This window comes from Triturus cristatus, chromosome 4_2, assembly GCF_964204655.1.
Source record: "Triturus cristatus chromosome 4_2, aTriCri1.1, whole genome shotgun sequence".
Taxonomy (NCBI): Eukaryota; Metazoa; Chordata; class Amphibia; order Caudata; family Salamandridae; genus Triturus; species Triturus cristatus.
The window spans coordinates 593,011,092-593,037,604 of NC_140586.1; the positions used below are offsets into that span (position 1 = coordinate 593,011,092).

The following is a 26,513-nucleotide window of genomic DNA, read 5'->3' on the forward strand; positions in this document are numbered from 1 at the left end:
CCGCATTTCTTACAGAGTGAATCTCACGTATCTGCCACACATGGTGCTCAGTAAGAATGTGTTAGGGTAAATCCTGCAGTGAATGCAGGTGGCGGCAGCAGTGCCCTCATAAGCAGCAGAAGTTATGGGGTATAGGGTCTTTACTAAGACGGGGGTCATCTCTCCCATCACGGAGCAAGTAGGAACAGTAGGGCAAAAACTAGCAGAGTTACACCAGGAGAGGAGAGAAGCAGAGAGGAGAGAAGAGCACAGCTGTCACAGCCAGTTAAGACAGCCAAGTTGAAATGCTCCAGATGGCAGCAGTTTTTCATAAAGCCCCACTGTATTTCTTCCCCCTTCTTCAAGTCTATGGAACTTTGCAGAGAATTAGTTCGTTTTTTAAAATCTTATAAACATATTTGTTTTTAAAATCTATGCCAATATAAAAAAATTACCATTTTCATTTGAGCTGTTCCTCAAGATCATGGTACTTCCGTCTCCAGCAATCATTGGTTCTCGCACCACTACTATAGAGGAAATTGGGCTCAATCTTGGAAAAATCAGGTTCCCCAAGTGAGCCATGGCCAGTCAACTTTCTTTCCCCACTCCTCTATGCTCAATACTTTCTATGCCCCTTGAAAATGTAGTCAATATTTCTCTAACCTCCAGCATGGTTCAGCCAGAGCCTGAAGCAGAAGATGTCACTCCACTTTTGAAGACAATTTGGATGCATCTGTGACAGAAAACTACATACTCATCACTCTGCTACCGGCACTTGGCAAGTTGACTAAGCGCAAAGTAGCAAAACAAGTGTTAGCATTACAGCACTTCAGCATAAACAGATTGCCTCAACAAAAGACAATTAGGGGTTTGATCCGGCTGCGATACTGAAATGGCCCTAGCACTTGCTCTTGAAGAGTTACGATTAATACCACATAAGGCCGACTGCCACCTTGACCCTGTTGGATCTGTCAGCCAAATTCTCCATCCTCATGACCATTGTCACAGAAAGATTTATCTGGCAAACTTAATTGTGGTTCTCCTCGTACTTAGTAAAACAAATGCAAGTATTTGCTTTGAGACAGGATGCTTTCCTATCCCTTATGCCAATGACACATAGCGTATTGTCCAGGTGGACTATCAGGTTCCTATTTTAACTATCAATCTAAATGAATACTTATGAAGGGTAAAAGGGACACAATCCAACAAACGGCCAGTTTGTAGGGCCTATTATAATCTTTCCGAAATACACCCAGGAAGTACAGGCCAAGCGATGATCCTTCAATAAGGTGAAAATGGAATTCCACAAATACAGTCTGCAATACACGATTATCTTTCCCGCCAAAACGTAAAGTTGTAGCACAAAGGAAATCATGTTTTTCTGCTCTCCGGACGAGGTGTAGGATTGGCAGGTGGAATGGAAAACAGACGAAGTGATGGGCACTGATGGAATCCAGTTGAGATGCAACACCGCCCACAAAGGCAGTGACTGCAGAGAAAACTACCAGGGCCAATATCTTACACGTCCTCCCTCCCGCCCACGTCCAGGGATGCAACTTGCAGAGCTGCCCTTGGAGCATACTCTCACAGTAAAATGCAACCAGTGCTGTCAGAGGCAGTAATCACATGTTGCATTCTCATCATTTAGAGACATTGAGGTGGGGACAAACAGATTTGACGTTATTATGAGGTGGGTGACCGGCACCTCAGGCATTGGGGAGGAAAGTAATTCAAAACTCCCAGCTTGGGCAAGTAGTGAGGGGAAGAAAGGTTGAAAAGGGAGTTGTCTGACATGACGGAGAACACACAATTGGGTGGGTGGGGGGGTAGAAAACGGGTCCAAGCAACACAGTTAACTAAAACAACCATCACGCAAGACCAACCTGACCTTAAGGGAACAGTATTTCCATTCTCTCATGGAATGTGAATTGGCTGGGTAACAGACTGAAGAGATGGGTGGTTACGCAGTTCCTGCACCGACAATCTCGATCATGCCCTGTTTCAGAAGACACATTTAGTGGGGAATCACTGTGGTCTTCTGGGGAGGGGGAAGATACTAGGTCATGGTCTACTCTGGTCTCACCTCTGGCTCTCATGGAGTCCGTATTTCAATGCGTAGATCACACTGTTGACAGTTACGTAGACTTGGGTAAACCTAGGAGGATTGAGATGACAGTTGACTGGAATGGAGAGAAACTCACAGGAGTCTCCTGGTACTTGCACCCTGCACTACGAACCACGATGCTGTGGAAATTAGGGGGCTACTTCAATATAACATTGAGAGAAGAGACAGACAGGATTATCAGGGGTAGACATGCGGGAGGAGGGAGCACAGACGTCGTCAAAACTTCACCTCTGCACTTGGCTGAATGGATCTCTGGCGAGTCAAGAGTCCTGATGGAAGGCAATACTCATGTGTTGGGCTACTTCGGCTCCATGTACAGATTGGGCAATTTCCTAGTCCCAGAGGCACAGGGTTATAGATTCATGTACACACAATACATAGCCAGGGGAATATCAGACAACTGATATGTTCAATGCTTACTTCACTTGCTCCCCAGGCACGGATAGAGTGGAGACGGAATCCCTGGGAACTCACAGCACGGAACACAAGGAAACCCCTGACCAATAACACGGAGAAGTAATTTAAAGACAACACTGACTGTCATATAGACCAGTAATCTGGAAACAATATAAAACTGACTTGAGGGGGCAAATGATCTCACACAATAGGAAAAATGACAGACAGGATCAAGAAAATGGTGGCATTAGAGGAAAGATTGTACAGATGAGAGGCCGAAGGCATAGAGAGCAACCCTTGAACACACCCATCAGACTTACCTTTCCAGGGATGAGCACAAACAGCTAGTTGAGGGAGATACAAAGGCACACTACTGAACAAAACAACAAAATATATGAGGTAAGGGAATAGGGCGGGGAAACTGCTCATATGGCTGACAAAACAAGAGGGAAAAAGGTGGACTCAGAGTAGAAATCTGAGAAGAGGTACTGGCCAGTGGAGAAGCTGAAGTGGCCCAAACATTTGAGTTAAACCTGGCGTACCTATATAAAACCTGGGCAGCAAAAGCCACGAAGGAGCTCGTGAGTTTTGTAAATATACACTCGCCCAACTTATCTCTAGGGAAGATAGGGAGTTGTTGCACCACAGGGCTAGGGAAGAAAGAACTCTGGAAGGTGATCCAGCAGCTCAAAAGCAGGAAGACCCCTGTCCCAAATGGTTGTCCTCCAGAATACTTTATAAGCCTAAGGCGAAATCTGATTGGACCACTCCTGCCATGTTGCATGAGGCAAGGGACGAAGGATGTCTCCCTAGGGACCTAAAAGCCACAATAGTCCTTAACCAAAAATGGGGTAAGCGGTGGAACAGTGCTCCTCGCACAGACCCATTACGTTGCTTAATATGGAGGTCAAGGTATTTGCGCAAGTCCTGGCAAGTTGCCTCCTGCAGGTTATAGATGAAATAACAGCCCTGGACAAGTACAGATTCATGCCCTTCTGGTCTACAAGCCACAATTTTTTTTTAAAAGGCTATTCAACTGTTTAACACAAAGGAGAGCACTTAGTGTCAGTCTTTGCTATATTTATTACATTGTTCTATGTTTTCCTACATCCGTTTAGGAAAAATGTTGTTGTTTGTTTCTTGAATTTAAAATGTTGGCTACTGCTTGAACTTAACACCCATTCCTCTAGGGAATTGTCTATTTATTGTGCTCCAGCTATTAGGAGGTTTTTTCAGAACTATGTTTTAGCCTCAAATTATTATGTTGGTAGAAATACCTGCTAGCCAAATAAATTACTCATTTTTTGATAACAGTCCTGCATTCATTATGTAATACACAGGATTACAAGTACCAGAAAACAGAAGAAAAATCCTAGACTGGATTAGGTATCCAGCTTGGAACTGGGAAACTGGGTTTGTTTATGTGGTGACTGGGAGGGAAAAGCTGCATCAAAGGAGGTGTCATGCACATAGCTTTAGGAACACACTTACCTACAGGTGCTAATTAAAAAGGAATATGAACAGTTTGATCAAAAACATAACACATCAGTGGCTTGGCCCAGTAGTCAATAATTGGGATTAGCTGGAGTTAATGATCAGGCCACCTTGCTGTGTGGAATACCAGGCACCCAGACCCATGTTAACTGCGTAACTTATTTTGCTTTACAGTTGTGGGGAACATGGACTCTCAGGACCTGGCCCGTAAGGTTGTGATACCATACAACAGAGACAATACTGCAAGGGTTCAGTGAGTGAGAATAATGGTAAACATGCACTATGTGGTTCACAGAAGCTCTGATCTGCTGTGCTTTGTCAACCTCTGGATATCCTCAGATATATAGAACAGCCCGAGGACCCTTTTTTTATGGGATGGAGTGTGGCGGCGTCCCAGGGGAGGTGGTGTCTCATGGAATCAAGGTAAACAGAGAGGACAGGGCTGGCGAGGGGGCAGGAACAGGGGTCAGAAACAGGTTTGGTTTCAACAAGAGAGCCACAGGGACATACAGACACTGAGGCAACACTATAGATGGTAGGTGTCAACAAAACTAACCCGATCATAAATCTGTCTGACTATGAACTTTCCCACAATAAACAACAGGTACTCCGTAAAGGACTACCTTTTGTTCCTACCACCCTAACCAATTCATTCAATCTCAAAATGGAATTCCATAATTTTTTTCGTAAAATACGATTACGCTATTAATTTAATAAAGTACCCATACGTCCAGCTCCTTGGAACACAGGTTTGAGAGGTCCATTAAGTTCCACACCCCCAGCTCACTCCATGTCCCATAAGACAATTACATACGAACAAGTAGTCTTTTTTTTTTATAACTCTTTATTAACTTTGCTCACAGTCACCAACAAAATACAGCCAGCGTTACAATGCATAGTGACTAATTTCCGTGCATGGTACCCATACAAGTCTGCATAATAAACCAAGGACATGCTCATGATGGACCCCCTCCCGCCCCCCCCCCCCGAACACCCCGAAACATCTTCCATGGACCCCACACCCTTTGCCACTTTTTTGCACAACCCCTGGCCGTATATATGGTTTCTTTCGCCCTCTGACACCAATCCAAGTCCCTGAGCCACTGATCCCACTGCGGCGGCTCCTGCGCCCCCCAACAACTGGCAATGTTACATTTCGCTACACCGGCCGCCAACGCAAGCCAAATTTCGTGGTATCTGGACCAGTCTGTGGGACCTTTAATCATGAGAAGAAGCCATTTGGGCTCCACCGGGACCTGCGAACCCACAACGTCCGACATCGTCCGAGCTACCTTTGTCCAAAAGGGTACTATGTTCGGGAATTCCCAGAGGATATGATAGAATGACCCCTCCCCCTGGCATCCCCGCGCGCATAAAGGGGACAAGCTCCTACCCATGCGAAAAGGTGAGTATGCAGGTAGTACACCCGATGTAGGATTTTAAGCTGCACGAGGTGGAATCTTACCCGAATGGCCACCTCGCGCGGGCTTTGCAAAGCATCCTGCCAGTCATCATTCTCGAGGCGACCTAGGTCTACCTCCCACCTCTCCCGCAGGGACTCCAACGGATCAGGCATATTGTTTATGAGTTGACGATAAATAGTAGCCGTAGGCCTGTCTAAGATGGGATCTAACAAAAGCCTGTCCTCCATGGGAGAATACTCTGGGATAGAGGCGTCTGGGCTCACATGGGACCGCAGGGCATGCATTAGGCGAAGATAATGAAACCGCTGGGACTCGTGCATACGGAATTCTCGTTGGCGGTACTCAAAGGATCTGGGGCCTCTCCTTTCCATACGTCCCCTAGATACTCTATTCCAATCAACCTCCAGCCCTTAAAGCCCACGAGTCCCTTAACCTCTGGCAAGTAATCCCCCACCCACAGAGGGGTCCTCCCGGTCAGGGCAGCAGCCCACCCCAGGAAACGATTCGCCACCCGCCAGCACTGCAGTACCACCCCTGTATGCGAAGGCAGGGCTCCACGCCAACGGCGCGAGTATAGGAGCGGCTCGCAGGAGCCTCCCGGCATAACATACCTGTCAACCCGATAGGCAGGTTCTGAACCCGGCGCATACACCCAATCATTTACCACCTGCAGTTGGGAAGCCCATTAGATTGGTTGAATATCCGGGAGGACCAACCCCCCATCGTACACTCCTTGTGTGAGTTTACGCATAGCTATCCTCGGGCTGAAACCCTCCCACAGTAGCGTGCGGATCGACCAAGAGATGCGCCTGAACACTCCACTCGGGATTGGGTACGGCGTATTCTGCAGGACGTATAGGAGCCGCGGCAAAGCCAGCATTTTTAACAGTGCAGCCCGCCCAGCAATGGTGAGAGGCAGGGACCGCCAATGGGCCACATCAGAGGCAAGCCTCACCAAATGCGGTTCAATATTTTTAGCTAGGAATTCCGCGCTATCTCTGGTGACATAAATCCCCAAATACCGGAATCCTTCAGTTTCTATCGATGCCGAGCATCCCGTCGGGATTCTTGGTGGCAGGCCAGAGAGGGGATAAATGAGAGACTGGGACCAATTGATGGAGAAGCCAGAGTAGCTCCCTAACAACTCAAAAAGGTGTAGCGATCGAGTGATATGGGTGGGCCATATAGAGGACGATATCATCCGCGTATAAGGATATACGCCCTTCCCAATCGTCATTGAGCGCCAAGCCCCAAAAAGACCTGTCCCGCCAGGTCCAATGCACCAACGGCTCGAGAGCAAAAAGCAGCGGGGACAAAGGACACCCCTGTCTGGTTCCCCTCCGCAGATGAAACGTTCGGGACATCGCACCGTTCACCCTCACTACCGGCTGCTCATACAGTAGCCTTACCCAGCTACAAAAGGTCGCGCCAAAGCCCAGCTTCTGGAGGACCATAAATAAGTAGGGCCATTCGATACTATCAAAGGCCATTGATGCATCTAGGGACATCAGGGCCGTTTGAGTATCACCAACCGCCTCAGTCATGTACAGGACTCCATACATCCTTCTCAGATTATGCCGGGTGCTCCAATGGGGCATGAAACCTGACTGGTCTACATGGATAAGGTCCGGCAAGACCGACAATCTCGTCGCCAAGACCTTGCCAATACTTTGGCCTCCATGTTGAACAGCGAGATGGGCCGATATGATGAACATAGGTCTGCCGGTTTCCCAGCCTTGTGTATGACTACTATCGTGGCTTCTCACTGATCCAGCGGGAGTCTACCCACCTATCGTGCCTCAAGGAACATGTTCCGCAGCGGGTCAATAATCACACTAGCGTGGCTCCTGAATATTTCCACCGGGATCCCATTAGGCCCCGGTGCCTTCCCTGCCTGCAGGGAGTTAAGGGCTTCTCCGAGTTCCGCCCCCGTTAGGACGGAATCCAGACGGCTTGCTTGATCCTGTGAGAGAGTCGGGAGCGCAAAATCACTCAAGAACTCTTCACAGTCCCGTTCCGACCTGGTGCAGACCGGTGAGTAGACCCCCTCATAGTAGGACGCAAATGCTTCCGCTATGTCCACACCGTGTCCACCAAAGACCCGGACACATCCTCACCCTCGCCACCCAAGATCTCTTGCGATCTCGGCGCTCGAGCCATGCCAGCAATTTCATACTCTTGTCCCCTGCATCGTAAATCCTGCGCTGCGTGGCCAGGGAGTAGGCCCGTGCCTCGCCCTCGGCTAGTGACCCAAGTTCCCGCTGCTTAAGTGCCAGGTAGTGGGCCAGGTCTATCGAAAGGGTCCCGCCTGCCCTGCGCTCCAATTCCTCTATTTCCCATTCCAGTTGCTGAATCCGCCGCGATTCCTCCTTCTTTTGGACTCCAATCAGCGCCTGGGCCTGGCCCCTATGGACCGTTTTGTACGCTTCCCACACGGTAAGCTGGGAATCTACCGAACCCTGATTGTCAGCAAAGTACTGCCGAGAGCATTCCCGCAGCTTATCCCTCGTGGGGTCATCCCGAAGGCGCCATGGGTCAAGCCTGGAACAGGTCGCCCTAACGGTTGTTGCCCCAATGAGGACCACCTCCACTGGGGAGTGGTCCGAGATTCCCCGGGCCAGAATGCAAGAGTCCACAAATTCACCCAAATGGTCCTCCCTAGCAAAAATATGACTAGAGAAAGACCCATGTCTGGCCGAGTAGAACGTGTATTGCCGTAGGAGGGATGAACCGAGGGCCAAACGTCTCCAAGGCCCATCGCTGCCGCCAAACCCCTTTCCACCCCGCACCCCTGAACTAATAAAGTCAGCGTCCATGACTGCGTTGGTGTCACTGACGAGCACGAGGAAGCCCTGAGGGAGGCCCAACAGGTGAGCCCCCAGCTTCTGAAATGTCGGGGCCTGAAGGCCGGGCGGAACATAACAAGAACAGAGAACTAGGAGCCTCCCTTCCCATTTACCTGCAACTGACACCCTACACCCCGAGTCCTCCGTCCATACCCTATTAATGATCAGGGGCAGTGCGGCTCTAACAAGGATCCCCACCCCCCTGGAACCCGACGTGAACCCCGAATGAGCCACCAACTTATAGCCGAAGCGGTCTAGGGCCTTGCACCTATTACCCCGAAGGTGCGTCTCCTGAAGGAGCACCACATCCGGGGAGTGGCGCTTCACATGTTGTAGTACCAGTGTTCTCTTAATCTTGCTGCCCAACCCATTTACATTCCACGTCCAGATTCGCAGTTTTGATTGATCACCCCGTCCCGTACCAGGCCCCATGAGTTAACGAAATCGTCCTCCTACCACATCTGCCCCGCCGACAACTCATCCATGCATTTAAGTGTGAGCCACCATGAGCTAACCAGAAACAACCCCCCAACCGTCCCCACCCAACCCAAACCCCCCTCCCTGCCTCCCTGCTAAGTGGGCCCCAAACCACCCACCCTGAAAACTAGCAGAGTGCTTGTCGCACCATCACCCCGGTGTACACAAAACAAGGGAACATGAGCCTACAGTCCGCAGAAAATGTCATACTGCATTGACGGAGTTCACACCCCAATGACTCCATAACAGAATGGACCCCACCGCACCCCCACCAGCCCCCCCCCTCCCACCCCTAGATGACAAGACCATCCACCGGCCCAGACGGAGCAATTGAGCCGCCAGTCTATGGTTGCAGCCCCACACAAGGCATACCGCCTCATAGTCGCCCACCCAGTGCCCAGAGAGGGAACCAAGTCACAGACAACACCCCACACCCCCATTCTCCTTCCTATCCATCCCCCGTGCCACCCCAAAGCACATTAGTCACTTCAAAGGAGTCTGTTTGTCCTCTACGTGCTCTCGTGGCGGCGTATGCTGTGCCCGGACCTCCCGCCCGGTGCGGCCAGAGGCCGATCTCCGCTGACCACCCTGACGACCCACTGCGTGCGACCCTTCTATCCAGTCGCTTGCCTCTGCCGGAGAGTCAAAGTACGCACGCCTTATCACCATCCATAATCTTGAGGCGCGCCGGGAATAGCATCATGTACTTCAGCCCAAGTTTGCGAAGGACTTTTTTGACCCCATCGAAGGACCTGCAGAGGCGCTGGACGTGCAACGTGAAGTCGGGGAAAAAGCGAATGGTGGCATTCTCTAGCCACAAGTCCCCAGACACTCGCGATGCCTGCAGGATGGCGTCACGATCCCTGTAATTCAGGATTCGGGCTATTATGGTGCGCGGAGGTGCCCCAGGCTTAGGCCTCCCCCCAGCGCGCGGTGATCCCTTTCAACTGAAAAGTTAGAGAGGCGTTTCGGCTTAAGGTGGTTTAGGATCAGGTCCTCTACGAAGCAGTCCATTGACAGGCCCTCCAATCACTCCGGAACCCCCACAATCCGGAGGTTATTGCGTCGGGCATGCCCTTCCTGGTCCTCCAGGGGGGCCATCACGCTTGCTTGGTTTCTGGTGAGAGAAGCGACCTGTTCCTCCATTCTCTTCATTCTAGCCTGCAATCCCCCAATACCACTCTCCACTGCCGCCACCTTCTCCGACATCTTGCGAAAATCCGCTCGAAGCAGGTTGACCTCCTCCGTGACTGAATCCAACTTTGGCTCCATCGTGCCACGCATATCTTTAATCGCTAGCATGATGTCCCGGAGCGAGGGTTCCGGAGAGTCATCCTCCACTCCACTGCGCTGGCACGCGCCTTGCTGGCCCTCGTCCCTGCCCATAGCCACCGTGTACTTATCAATTTGATTGGCCTGGGCCGGCGCCGATAGCTTATTGCGACCCATGGCAGGAGTCCCGGTGAAGTAGACCAATCAGCGTCTCCAGTCTTCTCAAAGGCCGCCACCGCCAGACACGCCACCACTTAGGGCACACGGGTGCTTCTCCAGGCACGCCGCAGCAGTCCTCAGCAGGCCCGCCACAGCTCCGCACATGAGTTCCCCCGCAGGCACCTTCCCGCGACTCACCAGGCCGGGCCGCAGGCGGCGGGCCGTATCCGCCGTACTTCAGGCGCAATCTGGCATTGGGCGCCCCCGCCGCCCAAGCGGCCCAGCCACTCCAACCAGCACAATCTTCAATGGGGAGTGCTCACGCCTCGCAGTCCTCTGGGCTAGCCGCCGCGCACCACCCGGCACAGCAGCGCAACAGAGCCGTTCACTCCGCAGTCCCCGATCTCCTCAGTGCGGCGGGCGCCATTTTCTCGTCCCGGTCAGCGTCCGCGTGGTTTCCACTCCTCCGCAGTCGGACGTACTTGGGCAGCCCTGGACCGGACGATCGCTGCTCGCCACTGCCCCTTCGCCTTGCCTGCAGGTGGGTGTCCAGTAGTATACGGATTATGACGGATTTGGGGCGATATGCTGCAGTCTGCTAGCGCAGCTTACTTAGTGTGCGGCCATTTTCTTTGGCTGCAGGCCACGCCCCCACGAACAAGTAGTCTTAAGGGATATAATGAACTTAGTTGCTCAGAAGAAATGTCAATTATAACATTTCAAGAGCACAACGTGAAGCACTCAAATCTTTGAATATAATAGAGACATTGTTATCAAAATCGGCCGATAAGGGTGGTGCTATTGCTATCCAAAACACCGATTACAAAGTGGAGATTGACAAAACTTACAGATGGAGTCAGCTAAACTAAGCTAGTCTCAGATGCCACTAAAGAGATCAGCAGACTTATTAAGGCCATGCCGATATCGGTTTTAACGAGGGTTATCTCAGGGAGTCAGAATATGATTTCCTTAACAACAACAAAAAAAACTTGTTTGCCCACGATATATACCCTCCCGGAGGTCCATAGACTCGGGCACGGCCCCCGAGCCGCCCAATAGTTTCGGGATGCGGTCCCATATTGGAACCCAGATGCAAATATGTAAACTTTTTTCTTAAACCCTGTGCTGAAGCCCCCAAAACCTACTTAAGAGACACAATGGAAACCATTAGATGGGTTAATAAAGTTGCATTTAACCCCACACAACAACTATTGGTTACCATGAACATCATGTCCTTATATATCAGCATTCCACACAGACCTGCTTTGGAAGTTATCAGGACTGTCCTGAACAATAGACCACAACCTGCTCAAGTTCTCACTAACTTAATCTTGAAATGATTGGAAATTTCCTTATCATTTTTTTTTTAGTTCTTCCAAGGAGACTTCCTACTGCAGACTAAAGGTGTTGCCATGAGTGCCAGCTTTACGACGAATCTAGTCATACTGTATATGAATAATTATGAAACCAGCTTAATTTCCAAGGACGACAATCTATACTACGATAATATATACCTTTGGAAGTGCTATATTGATGATGTCCTCCTCAACTGGATAGGGAACGAGATTGACCTCCGAGCCTTCCATGGTTGGCTGAATGAAAGGTCAAGACACATTAAGTTTACGATCCAATACAGTTCCACCAGCATTGACTTCCTAGATATTTCAATCAAAGCAGAGGAAGGGCAACTGTATACCACCATATTTAGAAAAGTAGCGAAAGGAATACACTCATATGCTATACGAGTCATCACCCAAAGAATTTGAGGGATAATTTACCCTACGGATAATTTCTTAAACGATGCAGAAACTGCTCACGTATAGCAGACTATTTCCAAGAATCAGAGGATTTACAGAACATACCGGCAGAGAGGGTATCCGAAGAGGTTACTTAGGAAGGCCCATAAGAGGGCTTGGCTCAACCCTAGAGAATCACCACTAGAACCCAAACAACATAGGGGGGACACTATGGACAGGATGATTTGTGTTACTATCTATTGCACACAAAACAATGATATAAGACGGATCATCAACAACTACTTTAGAATGATATCCGATGTGATTGATATGTGTGAGCCACTGATGCACAACAGACCAAAAAAGTATCCCTTCTGGAACCAAAATGGTTCCTGCAGGAAACAAAAAAATAAGGGGGGGGGGGGGGTGAAAGGAGGTTTGTTTTTTTAACAGTACGCCTGTTATTGGCCGACCCAATCTTGTGGGTGGGAAGGGAAAGACACCCTTTTCTTAATATCACTGTAGTAGTGTCATGCTTCATCATCTGGCTCATCCCAACTCCTAAATGTCAGGGTGGGCTCAACCATGTTTCATGGAGCACTTGTGAAGACTTGGTGCATGGGGTATAACTTTAAAGATAAAATTCCTCACCCACTCCTAAAGTATCCTTTATTTGTGGAGTGGGAGGGAAGGTTAAACACCGGTATAGGGCTAAAGGATGTAATGGTCCAATGATCCTAGAGCACCAACATGTTTCAGCCCTTTCTAATGGCCTAAATGTGGTCCTGGACTTTCGTCAGGGTGGGACGTGAAGAAGTCACTTGCCCCGAAGACGTGAGTTAACGTGAACATGCAACTTGCATGTGTAAAAGTATAAGGGTATAGTTAGAACAAGTCTAGTACTTGCCGCTGTTTCAAGAGGAATTACCTGTTGAAAAAAGAAAGAACAAACACAAAGGTACATTTTATAACAAATGTACTGTAAAGCCAGTGAAGGCGTGCTGTTGCCGTGTAACTTCACAGTGCTATCTCTCAAAGAGAAACACGCTATGTGTGGGTGTCTGGTGTTGGTATTCAGAAAAGATTTACCAGGAAAGCATGCAATTTGGTGGCCTCAAATGATTCATACCAGTGGCACTCAGGCAAGAGGCTTAATTTGTCCAATCAAAACATAGTGTTCATGGATTGAACGTGTAGGCATATTTTCATTCATACTGCCACCTATTTGGTGGGGTTGATCACACTCATCAACACACACAACAAACAACTTCCTCGTGTTGTTCAAAAAAAGTCTAATTTTTAATGTTCGTCTAGGGTGGTACGTGGCACTCAACTCACATAGCGTTATATTGGGCAATTAGGTCAGTGATCTGTTAATGCACATGGTTCCGATTGTTTTCATTCAATATACCCATCTTGTATGCACCCATCCACATTTTAATCTATCAACCTTACTAGGTCAGCAAACTAATTGCATGCACTATGTGCATGTGGATCTAGGAGCTACCTGCATAGCTTGTATGATGTGCATACAGACTGGTGCACATCTAGAATGTATGGGACATGGGTTTAGGGTAATAAGGGGGGGGGGGTTGCCTGTTATGTACAGTGTTGATGCACTCCTTCAAGAAGGGCAAAAACATTAGAGATCATGTGGTCTTTTCTTTAAGGGCTCCCCCACAACCCTCCATACAATCAATGTGGAGAATCATTTGGGCTACCAAGGTACTCATGAGGGGCTACTCTTATAGACTGATCCATGGTAGAATGGGATGCTCTACTTGTGCCAAAGAACAAACAACGATTAAAGTATTGTGTGTATGATACCAACTTTGGCACTGAATCCACCAAGATTAAAAAGATTCTACTAAAAAAAAAAAAATCAATTTGCTTAACAGTGGTAACTTCTATATTGACAATTCATTGTTTGCGTTTCCAAAAGACCAATATTTGAGAGATAAACTGGTTTGTATCTACAAAGATAAACACATTAACACAATGTGTTCGATAATTTTCTTTCTGCTAATCGTTCAGCATGCAGCACAACTTGTATAGTAGAATCTTGTACCATCAATGGCAAGACAGTTTTTGCCATGTGCCACCAAGAAAGTTATCTATTACACTGAACACCCATGGAGTCTTTCTTATATTGGCAAAATGCCACAAGGAGTGTGTAAGCAGCTTTTACAACACCAACCAAGAATTAGATGCAATTTTAAGAATACCCTCTTGGTTAAACATTACAGACTTAAATAATTATCAAGCATGGAATGAAATAGAGGCTCCTTGATAATGTTAAATGTCCTGCTAACTATTCTAGAATATAAATGGAAGGGATTACATTTGGCAGGAGTGGTTTTCTTTAGCTGTACTCAAGTAGAGTTTGGCAGACACCACATTTTTGTTTTAATTAATAGGCCTGAATTATGCAAACTATATGACCTCGGGTATTTTAACAGCTATTCTGTAGCGCGCAGCATTTCACTAAGAACACTCGTTTAATGTCAGCGAGATAGGTAACTTTTATATCTTGTCCGACAATATAGTAATAGAGATCGCTACTTTCAAGAAATACTTAACTTAGTGATAGCGAAACAGGGAACTTTAGTACGATGCCCTGGATAGTCTCTAAACCGGTTGTTACATCGAACACCACATACATTTTTTTTTTTTTTTTTTTTTAAATATTTTCTTTTGTCCTCATATTCAGCCCATTTAAAGCCACCCAGGCGTTGGAGCGAGAAGAGAAGAGTGACACCGCCTCAGTGCACTGGATTTGTAAACTTTATCAACAAACAAGCTTACCGGTGTATCTCCTTCTCAAACACTGGCCAGCGCCGATATACATTAGGGACCCAATTGCTAGGCCGGAGAGGCAATAGCAAGGCAGGAAGGGCAATGAAATCATTGGACAGGGGAAAAAAAAAGAAAAAAAAAAAAACCCCCGTCACCACTTCATAAGTTTCCAAAATTCCTGCTTCTTCTTACTTCCTGGTCTTATAAGGTCCATCTTGGATATCCTTAGGAGAGAAGCCTGCCAGTCTAAAAATTCCGGAGGCTTGGGGTCTTTCCATTTAATACAAATCTCTCTTCTTGCTATTAAGATGGCATAAAATAGCAGATGCTTGGGTGGACCAGTCAGTTTGGGTATTAATCCAAAGAAAATCAGAGGAAAGTCAAGGGTAATAGATATCCCTAAAGAGGTAGACAGAACCTTCCCCACTTGGTACCAAAAGCTCGATAAGAGAGGGCAAGTCAAAAACATGTGAGCATCAGACGCCGCTTCTTCACCGCATCTAGCACAGCACACAGGAAGATCTTTTGCAAATTTAGTTAGCCTCTGTGGTGAAAAATAGGCTCTATGGATCGTGAAGATATGATTCCTTCTTAACCAAGCAGGCTTTACAATATCCCATAGTGTCTTACACGAATTAAGCCACAACAGCTCAAGATCATCCTGTGGAATGCAGCTATTCCACAATGAAGTTGGGAGTTTAAAGTCACCATCGATCTCTTCAAGAATAGTGCGATACCAAAAGCCAACCTCTTTTCTGAATGGAGGTTTCTGTGTAGCCTGTGTCTCCAACTGTGTAACCTTACCTAGAATGTAGTTGCTTCTAATAGCATAATTTGTGGTGGCCCAGCTAGAGAGCTGGAGAAATTTGAATCTGGAGATAGAAAAGCCAGTCTTTTCCCGGAGGGCCTCCCAAGGGATCAGTGAGCCCTCCACGAAAAGTTCACCCCACCTCGCTATACCGGCTACCCTCAGTTGTAAGGACAAACTATCCTTTAGGAACTCAGGTGTCCCAGGCGAGTCCCAGATTGGGGCTAGGTTAGAAAAATACCCCATCTTCATTGCAGCTCGCATTTTAACCCAAGTTTTTAACAAACCCCATAAAACCTTTAATCTAACTTTTTTTAAAAACTTGGGATCTCCATATTTAAATAGAAAGCCATCTTCGGAAAAGCCACTCACTCTTAGCATGGACAGGAACATCAAACCCATACCACTACTTGTTGGAACCTTTAGTAGCATCCGTGAATGGGCGAATTGGAAGGCCCAAGCATATATTTGCAGGTCTGGGGCTGCCAGGCCGCCCTTCTCTCTACGTCTTCTTATTTTCTTCCAAGCGATCCTGGACCCTCTAGAAGCCCAGATGAAGGTGTTAAGCTCACTCTGTATTTTTGCTAGAGAAACACTCTCAAAAAATAAGGGGATACAATCAAAAAGAAAAGTAAACCTTGGTAAAATTGACATTTTGACCAGATTAACCCGACCCAACATTGACAAAGGTAAGTTGGCCCAATTTTTCAATAGTTTTCTGATTTCTTTTGTAATTAATGATAAATTGTGAGAGGGAATTTTATCAATTTCATGTAGGATATGGACACCTAGATATCTTATATCGGTTTTTAAGGAAGGAAGATGAGTCTACATACATATTCCAGGCCATAATTTCCGTCTTCAAGGTGTTTATCTTATAGCCTGAAACAGATCCAAATTTCTGGGCTAGTTCGATAACAGCTGAGAATGCCATATTCAAGTTGTCTGTCAGAATAAGGATGTCATCGGCATACAGTGCCACTTTCCTTTCCCACTCCCCGCATTTAAATGGAGACACCCTAATGTCATCTCGCAACATCTGTGCAAAGGGTTCAATATATAAATTAAATAATAAAGGGGAAAGAGGGCATCCCTGACGCGTACCCCTTGTTATCGCAAGAGATTTTGTGAGGGAGCCATTAACCATGATATTCGCCGATGGATTGCAGTATATAAGAGAGATAACTCGTCTAAATTTATCGCCTAGCTTAAATTTGGCTAAGACCTCCGACATGAACAGCCAATTGACCCTGTCGAAGGCCTTCTCCGCATCCAATGTCATTCCCGCCAAAGGAAGAGACCGTGCTGAAGCCATATCAATGGCTCCAATGAAATCATAGGTTAAATCAGACAGGTGACGGCCCTTGACGAAATCCTTTTGGTCTAGATGTAATAGAGCACCTACGACTCCTCCCAATCTATTGGCCATGATGGAAACGAAGATCTTGTAATCGGTGTTCAAAATTGAGATTGGCCTGTAAGATTCGCAATTTGAAGCTGATTTCCCAGGCTTCAATATTAGTGATATTGTAGCTTTATTCCACGAGGGAGGAAGAGGAATACCATCTTGTAAAAGTTCATTAAACAAGGTAGTTAGGAAAGGGGTGATCTCTTTTACCAAGCATATATATATTTCCGAGGGTAAACCATCCGGCCCAACTGCTTTCCCTTTCTTTGAGCTCATTATAGCCCTATATACCTCATCATATGTAAGAAAGGCGTTACTTACCTGTAACAGCAGTTATCCAGTATTGGTGTCTTTCATAGATTCACATGCCTGAATCATTCCCCGTCGTCGAGACGGGAGCCTCCGGTACATAAAAAAGTAATGTCCTATAGACATACATAGAGAAAAATAGGCCTAAGGGCCTCCCCTTAGTCGCCTATCATAGTCCTTATGTAAAAAGGACCAAACTTCTAGAGCCAGCCAATCAGCTATCACCTCCCTCTAGAACCTTCCTGGCAGGAGCCTCAGTCCCTCAGATTTTCGTACGCACCAAGCTAGGTAGGCGTAATATAGTTAGAGAGAGGCGTGAGTCCTTCCAGGGGAGGCGGGAGGGTTGCATGTGAATCTATGAAAGACACCAATACTGGATAACTGCTGTTACAGGTAAGTAACGCGTTTCTTATCCAGTATTAGGGGTGTCTTTCATAGATTCACATGCCTGAATCAGAGTAGTTAGCAATACATTATGCACATTTCCGATGTAACATGCCAGAAAGGTACTTGAGATAATACACCATTATCATAACAGTTCAAAGCATTGGCATACATCAAAACAGTAAAACAGTAAAGAATGTGCATACCAGGAAGGCGGGTTGTTGGAAGGCTCACCTCACTGGAACAGATGGCGGAGCACCGCCTGGCCCACTGCCGCATCTTTCGTAAGTTCGGCATCCAGGCAGTAGTGTCTGGAGAAGGTATGCGGTGACTTCCACGTCGCCGCTCTACAGATGTCCAAAATCGGCACTCCAGCAAACAGCGCTGCTGATGTGGACATCGCTCTGGTGGAGTGTGCTTCTACCCTGTCTCGCAACGGCCGTCCGGCCCCTTCATGGCAGAACGCTATTGCAGAAGAAATCCACCTTGAGATGCTCTGTTTTGTAAGAGGCATACCCAGCCTTGGTCTGCTGTAGGCCACAAATAACTGTGAAGACTTTCTGAATGCTTTTGTCTTGTCCATATAAAACTTAAGACACCGTTTGAGATCCAGAGAATGGAGCGTCCTCTCTGCTGCCGTGGTAGGGTTGGCAAAGAAGGAGCGTAGGACCACCGGCTCGTTGAGGTGAAAGTCTGAAGGCACTTTCGGTATGAACTTGGGATTTGTCCTCAGCACCACCCTGTCCTGTTTGAACTGCATGAAGGGCTCCTGAATGGAGAGAGCCTGCAACTCGCTGACCCTCCTGGCAGATGTGAGTGCAAGTAATAGAGCCGTTTTCCATGAGATGTACTTGATGGAGGCTCGGTGAATGGGCTCAAAGGGGTGCTTCATGAGTTGGTTAAGGACCAAGTTGAGGTGCCAAGTCGGTGGGACCCGTCGGGGCCTTGGAAAGGACCTATAAAGACCCTTAAGGAACTGTTTTACAAGTCTGCTGGACCAGAGAGACGGGCCTTGAAAAGTCCTGGTAAAACGTGAAATTGCCGCAAGATGCACCTTTATGGATGCATGCGCTAGTCCGGACTGTGCCAAGTGCAGGAGATAAGGTAATATCTGCTCGGGTGTGATATGAAGCGGTTTCAGGCCCTTCTCTGAGCACCAAACGCAGAAGCGCTTCCATTTGAGGGAGTAGGTTTTGTTGGTACTGTCCGCCCTCGCCTTTGCTAGCACATCCCTGCAGTCCTGCGGGATGTTCAATTGGCAAAACTCTCTGTGCTCAGGAGCCAGGCCGATAACCTGAGCGATTGTAGGTTCGGGAATTGTACTTGTCCTTTGGACATTGTCAGCAGGTTCGGGTGCTGTGTTAGACGAATCGGCGTTCTGATGGAGAGGCGATGAAGGTCCGAGAACCAGTGCTGCCTCGGCCAGTACGGGGCGATCAGAATTAGTGTACAGGGCTCCGCCTTCATCTTCCTGAGGACCCTGGGAATCATCGGGAACGGTGGAAAAGCGTACGCAAATACGCTGAACCATCCTATGGAAAAGGCATTTCCGAGCGACTCCGGTTGGGGATGCCAGCTTGCGTAGCTTGGGCATTTGGCGTTCTCCCTGGTGGCAAACAGGTCGATTCCTGGGACTCCCCATTCCGAGAATACGTGTGTTAGTGCGCTCTCGTCGAGCTCCCATTCGTGGGAGAGGGATTTCTGCCTGCTTAGGGCGTCCGCAATGGTGTTGTCCTTTCCCGGGACGTAGTCCGCCCTGAGCGTAATCCCCTGGGGAACAAGCCAGTTCCAGATCCTCTGCGATTCGCGCGATAGCGTGAGCGAACGCGTTCCTCCCTGTTTGTTCAGGTAATGCATCGTCGTGGTGTTGTCCGTCCTGACGAGCACCTGGGAGTTCTGGATGCGTGGTAAAAAGGCCTGCAGAGCTAGAAACACAGCCCTCAACTCCAGCAGATTTATATGGAGGTGTTGCTCCCGATCCGACCATTTGCCGCTGACTCTGAGGTCCTGAAGGACAGCTCCCCATCCCGCTAGAGATGCATCTGTGGTGATCACCAATGGCGCTGCTGGCAGCAGGAACGGTAATCCTCTCGAGAGGTTTCTGGAATCCTTCCACCACTCGAGACTCCTGGATAATCGCGGTGTTATGTTTATAATGTCCTCGAATGAACCTGCACTCTGAGTCCACTGGTTCGAGAGAGCCTCCTGCAGTGGGCGCATCCGCAGCCTGCAGTGAGGGATGAGTAGTATACAGGAAGACATCATTCCCAGAAGTGACTTGAAGGTGCGAACTCTCAGGGATTTCCTGGATTGCACCGTTTTGGCCAGGGATATGATCCTGTGTTTTCTTTCGGCTGAGGGAAATGCCCTTGCGCATTCCGTATTCAAGGTAGCCCCGAGGAAGGTGATACTTCTCGTTGGGGACATATGTGATTTCTGAAGATTCAGCGTCAATCCTAGATGATTGAAAAGATTGGTACAAGCGTTGAAGGATTTGGTTGCGCCTACGGCCGTAGGCGCCTTGACCAGCCAGTCGTCTAGGTAGGGGAAAACTTGGTGACCCATTTGGCGTAGGAAAGCTGCCACAGGAGAAAGGCACTTGGTGAAAATCCGCGGAGCGGATTTGAGGCCAAACGGAAGGACCTTGAACTGGTAGTGCTGTCCTGCCACTTCGAAACGGAGAAACTTTCTGTGCCCCTTGAGTATCGGGATGTGATAGTAAGCATCCTGAAGATCCAAGGATGTCATGAAGTCTCCTTCCTCCAGTATGCCAAGGATTTCTTGGAGCGTCACCATCCTGAACGACTGACTCTTCAGGAAAGAGTTGAGTGCCCTGAGGTCCAGGATGGGTCTCCACTTCTTTTCTTTCTTGCGTATCAGAAAGAAACGGGAGTAGAATCCTTTCTCCCTCTGAGCTGATGGAACTCGCTCGATAGCTCCCTTCCTTAACATCTCCGATATTTCCCGGAGCAGCAGTCGCAGATGTCTGTGAGGAGACCTGCGGGGAGGGGTTGCAGGCGGTATGGCGGTAAATTCTAGGGAATGGCCGAATCTGAGAAGTTGGAGCACCCAACGATCTGAGGTGATGATGCGCCAATTCTTTAGGAAATGGGTCAATTTTCCTCCAATTTGTGTAGAAGAAGATGGTAGCTGGACTGGCTGGAGTAAGCGGTCACTGGCGTCCGCCTGTGCCCCTTTTCTGGTTCTTACCCCTGAAACTGGATCTTCCGTAAGATGATTGTCGACCCTGTTGTTGCTTTTGCTGGTACTGGGCCTTGTTCTGGAACGAATATGAGGACTTATTCTGGAATGATCCTCTGTAGGAGGACTGACCTCTAGATTTGTTGCCTCGAAAGGACTGGTTCCGTGCCTGCAAGGTTCCAAGCGCTCTAGCCGTGTCCGTGTCCTTTTTAATGGCTTGGAGCGCCTCATCAATTTTATCTCCAAATAGATGCTGCCCGTCGAAGGGCATATCTAGCACCTTCGTCTGCACTTCCTGCCTGAACGATGTTGCTTTGAGCCATCCTTGGCGGCGCAGGACAGCCGCCCCAGCCAGTTGACGGAAGCCTGTCATGGCTACATCTATGGCGCAGTCGATGATCTCTGCCGCAGAAGACTGGCCTTCGGAAAGGAGTGCTTTCACCTCATCCTGTGTGGCACTCGGAAGTTCTGCTAAGTAAGGGGCAATATCCTCCCAAAGTTGGCGGTTATAACGCCCTAAAAGGGCTATAGAATTGGCCACCTTGATGGTCATAGCCGAAGTGGTCGAAAACCTTTTGCCTATTGTGTCTAACTTTCTGCCCTCCTTGTCTGGTGGTGCTGACAGAGGCGAGGATGGATTGCGTGAATTTTTCTGGGCCGCTTGGGTCACGACAGAATCCGGCTTCGGGTGGCCAGTCAGGCAAGCTGGCGCCGTGGATGGTGCTCTATACTTCTTATCCAGGCGCGGAACGACCGCAGGAACTGAAGCTGGCGTTTGCATCAACTTCTTTCCCTGGTCCCAGAGGAAGTCAATGATAGGGATAGACTTGGTCGTCTTCTTCGTCTGCTCCTTAAAGTCAAGGAGGAAGCATTCAGTCTCCATCGACTCCATGACCATATGGAACCGCGTCGCAGCCCGTTCCACTAGCTTATGAAAACCACCGATATCCACAGGTGGTGAATCCGCCTGGCGCGGTTGTGGGGAAGGTGGTGAAGATGCTACATACTCCTCCTCCTCATCCTGGTCCGTCAGGTCTCCCGGGACCTCACCTTCCTCCATCTCCTCAGCCTCCTCATCCGTCGAGTCTATCACCTGAGGTGGCGGCTCGTGGCAGACCTGCGTTACCTGCCGTGATTGCCTTGGGGCTGTCGCTGGGGGGTTAGTAACTGGCACTGGGACCCCTGTATCCTGTGTTGGCGGTTCCGGGAAACGTTTGTAATCCCTGATAAGGAACTTGAGGTCCTTAACAATTGCCAGAGGGAGGCAGACCATTGGGGTGACCTCCGTGCGGACTTGTTCCTGGACGGTGCGCTCCTGCGCACTTGAACCTTCCTGCTCCTCGTCCGTGCTTTGGCATTTGACAAACAGCTCGGAAGGGGAAGTAGCCTGTTGGAAGAACTCTTCTTCGGACTCTTCGCTCTGCAGGATCTCCAGAGGTAAATTGGTTTGGACCTTGCTTGGAGATGTTGTTTCCGGGGTAATCTGTGGTCTGGAAGCAGTTCCATGCACAGAAGTCGCCGTGGTTTTCCGTCCCACGGACGACGACGACGACGACATTCCCGTCGACGGCTCGGCTGTCACCGACGGCGTCCCCATCGACGATATTTTCCTTGTCGACGAAGCCCTCGTCGACGATGTAGTCGTAGACGATTCAGTCGTCGTCGACGCTTCCGTCGTCCACGCCTCCGTCGAAGCCTCCGTCGTCGACGCTTCCGTCGTCGACGCCTCCGTCGTCGACGCCTCCGTCGTCGAAGCCTCCGTCGTCGACGCTTTCGTCGTCGCCTTCGTCGTCGAAGCCTCCGTCGTCGACGCTTTCGTCGTCGCCTTCGTCGTCGACGCTTTCGTCGACGATGCCTTCGTCGTCGACATCTTCGTCGACATCTTCGTCGACGATGCCTTCGTCGTCGACGCGCTCGTCATAGATATCCTCGTCGTCGACTCTTCCGTCGACGGAGGGCTCCTCGTCGACGAGGCCCTCAACGGGACTATCTTCGTCGTCGACGATGATTTAGTCGACGGTTTTAATAGTATAATAGACGAGATAGGGGTACCTGCAGACGATGATGATGGAGTGGTCGTCGTCGACGAGCGGGCCGACGCCGCTGTGGACGTGGACACTGTCGTCGTTGCTGTGGAGACATGTCCTGATGGCCTTTTTTGCACAGATGATGGTGTCGCAATTTTTGAGGCCGACAGAGTAGGCTTCTTGAAAGTGAGAGAGACTTTATCAGACACTGAAGACTTCGAAGATCTTGCCTCTGAAGACTTTTTGTGCGTCTTCTTAGGAGGAGCGTCTGAGGGGCCAGGAGATGTCATTCTCGGCCTCTTCAGGGAGACTCCAGAGGCTCCGGAAAAGCTCGCCTCTGAGGACACCACACTGTCCTTGTCCTTGAGCCTGTCCAGCCAGATAAGCAGGCGGCCTTCCCTGTCTCTCAAGGTCTTATGTGGGAAAGACCTACATATTTTGCAGTCCTTAGGGACGTGGTCCGGGTAAAGGCAGTACAAGCATAGTTCATGCTTGTCGTCCACATGAAGCCTCTTCTTCCCACATGAAGAGCAAGCCCTGAAAAGGGCTTTCTTCTGGGAGTCCGACATGCCAGGAGATGTAGATGAAATAAACACTCACTGAAGCAAAAAGAGGCCTGAAGTAGTCAGCGTTGAAATCCTGAAGAAGAAAGTCACCAAAAACTGTGAATAAGCTGGTTTGAAAGGAATCCTGAGGAGAGCTCAGGTTGGAGACTCCCTAGCACAACGTGCGGTAGAAAATCTGAGGGACTGAGGCTCCTGCCAGGAAGGTTCTAGAGGGAGGTGATAGCTGATTGGCTGGCTCTAGAAGTTTGGTCCTTTTTACATAAGGACTATGATAGGCGACTAAGGGGAGGCCCTTAGGCCTATTTTTCTCTATGTATGTCTATAGGACATTACTTTTTTATGTACCGGAGGCTCCCGTCTCGACGACGGGGAATGATTCAGGCATGTGAATCTATGAAAGACACCCCTAATACTGGATAATAGGTGCATCTATTTTCGTTTGTTGATCTGGATTTAACCCAGGAAGGTTTATATTGTTTAACAAGGACAGAACTTTAGCGGAGTCATGGTGTCCCTCTTCCTTATACAAGTCTGAAAAAAAATAGAATTGTGTTTTGACACCACATACATTTTTGTTGAATGTTGGTTTATTTGAATCCGCCTTAGACATATCTATAAGAGAATAGCACAGAGTTTTTGAGCGACTCAAATTCTCATGTTTGTCTGCTGATTTGTTTGAATATTTATTTCCTTGCAGCATCATTTGCATATATTAGACTTCTGCCTCCTTTTGATTAAGTGAATAATTGTGGTATCATGGACTAGAGTCTGATCTGGTTTTGTGTATCTATCCTCTAGACCCCTGAAGAAGGGTCAATGCTCGACCCGAAATGCATTGGGTATCATAAAAAGCGTTGTGTTGTACATATTACAGTGAAAGTTGGAATCAACTTCTCATGGATTAATGGATGAATAAATGAAAGAAACTATTGAATTTCTAGACACTTTGGATTATTTTTGTCTGATTCAAGTGGAACTGTGATAAGAAACAATGTTTCATGTAAAAGTGCGCATCCTAGGAACTGGCTTTTCCTGACCCATAGAGAATGGTATTATGCAGGGCACTGACAGAGTGCAACGGATGTAGTAGCACACAACTAAAGTTAAAATGTATGCTAAGCATTGGTTCAAATTGTGAGTGCACGGAGAAACAAAACTGTGATTTTTCTCAGGTATTTTATATCACTATTGGATTTACAATTTGGACTGTTACCATTCTGTTAGTGTTGTGGTGTAGCAATCCTGGATTACAGTTTACAGTACTGGGTTTCTAGGTTTCCTCATTCAAGATGGGTTTGCGTGATGCTCTTCTAATTCAAATTTTCAAATTTATTTATTATGTTTTGGCTCTCAAAGAGGGCCACATAAGCATGTACAAACAAAACAACACAGTCATCAACAATACAAAAATCATAAAACGTAGTATTCAAATCGTAATAGGTACACTGCAAACCAGCAATCCCACATGGCCAGGCCGGCACATCTTCCAGAGAATTTAATAAATATCTAAAAATCCTTTAAAAAAGTTAAAAACATAGGCACAAAACATTTCATTTGGTGGGCAATAAAGTGCATGAAGAAAATCTTGTAAAGTGACAATGCTAAGGCGAAGACAAATTACTTTAAGCCATCTCTTGCGCAAGCTTCGTAGCATAGGACAAATCAAAAGTACATGTATACAGTCCTGATTATTTAATTTACATAGGTTGCACAACGGTGAAGTGCCGTACCATTTAGACAACAACACATTGAGAGGGATTAAGTCATAACGTAATAAAAACCAAAACCTACGAATCCCATGTGGGAGATTCCACTGGGCATACGGTTGGGGCTGTTTCAACCTATAGGAGGAGACCAGCAGCTCCACATTCCTTTTATCTCCAACTGTTTTTATGTCGGATTGAAAACAATACTCCCACGAGGCCTCCCTAAGGACCTGCTTTAACTTCTAGTTAAACATGTAGGAAAATATATTGATGTATTTTTAGGTCTTCACTGATCCAGCGCTTGCGCTGATCTGGCCGAGACATTTTATAAACAGGCTTTTTCAAAGTGCTGCCGTGGCCTAAAGCTACAGTGCACGTGCGCCCTCCGTTGCACGCGATCGTAATCGCAATTGCGATCACTTTCACTTTCGCGTCACTTTCGCGGCCGCGTTGCCAAAGGTTGTTTCTCTTTTCACTCCAGTTCATGCAATTTTTAGAAAAATTTTATTTATTACATTGCTTCTCTCCCCAATGACGTTGGAAACAATAAAGGTTTTAGATTGCGTTCGACTTTATTTTCCTTTTCACACATTGTGCACACTTTTAATATCCCGGATAGCCACTAGGAGGCGCTGTTTCACAACACAGGTAAGTCACACGGGAAGCACTGTTTATTCAGTTAATCAGGTCAGCAGCACCAATACACGAGATTAATTAAACATCCTTCCTCTAAAGCAGAAACTATGGGTTGAACTCTAAATAGATTATTAGATTTTCAGAAAATAACAAGATACGTTTAACAACCAAAAACAAAAGCATGCCTACAACACCATGGATAAGAAGAAGGCAGCAATATAGATCATGTAACGCAACTGGTGCTATGTAAAGCGCTCTGATACCCGATTTGAGTCAAGTTCGCTCTATATAAAACTCTATTTAAAAAATAAAAAAAAGCGCTGGCTTACATTTTCTTTCAAACCTCACAATCCTCCTCCATTAAGCACGGCTTTGAAATTAGGGGCGGGCGTTCCATGGTGGTGTGTTGTCTGCAAAGTTTTCACGAAGATGTTTGTTATTTTCAAAGGTTATAAAGTTTCCTGTTCACACTGTCACAAACATTTCTTCCTTCCATCGGGATTACACGCTAATTACAACAGCCAAGCCAAAAAACAGGACAGCTGAGTACAATTCCCACTTCTTGCAGGTTTTTAATATCATTCCATTTTAGAAAACGAATGTATATTTTTTTCGCTGCAGGTTTACTTTATGTTCAGATTTCCTTCCCACAATGGCGTTGAAGAGGACAAGAACCCCAACTAGAAACTGCAAAGAATGCCTCTTCAGAACAGTTTTAGCGGCCAAAAAGAATATTTTGTCAGTGTCACGATGTTTATGCTAAT

At 47.7% G+C, this 26,513-nt stretch overlaps 1 protein-coding gene across 2 annotated transcripts in view; it reads right to left on the bottom strand.

Annotated features, from left to right (window-relative positions):
* RABGGTB (Rab geranylgeranyltransferase subunit beta) overlaps window positions 1-26,513 on the bottom strand; it is a 231,668-nt gene that overhangs the window by 78,584 nt on the left and 126,571 nt on the right. The window lies entirely within an intron of this gene.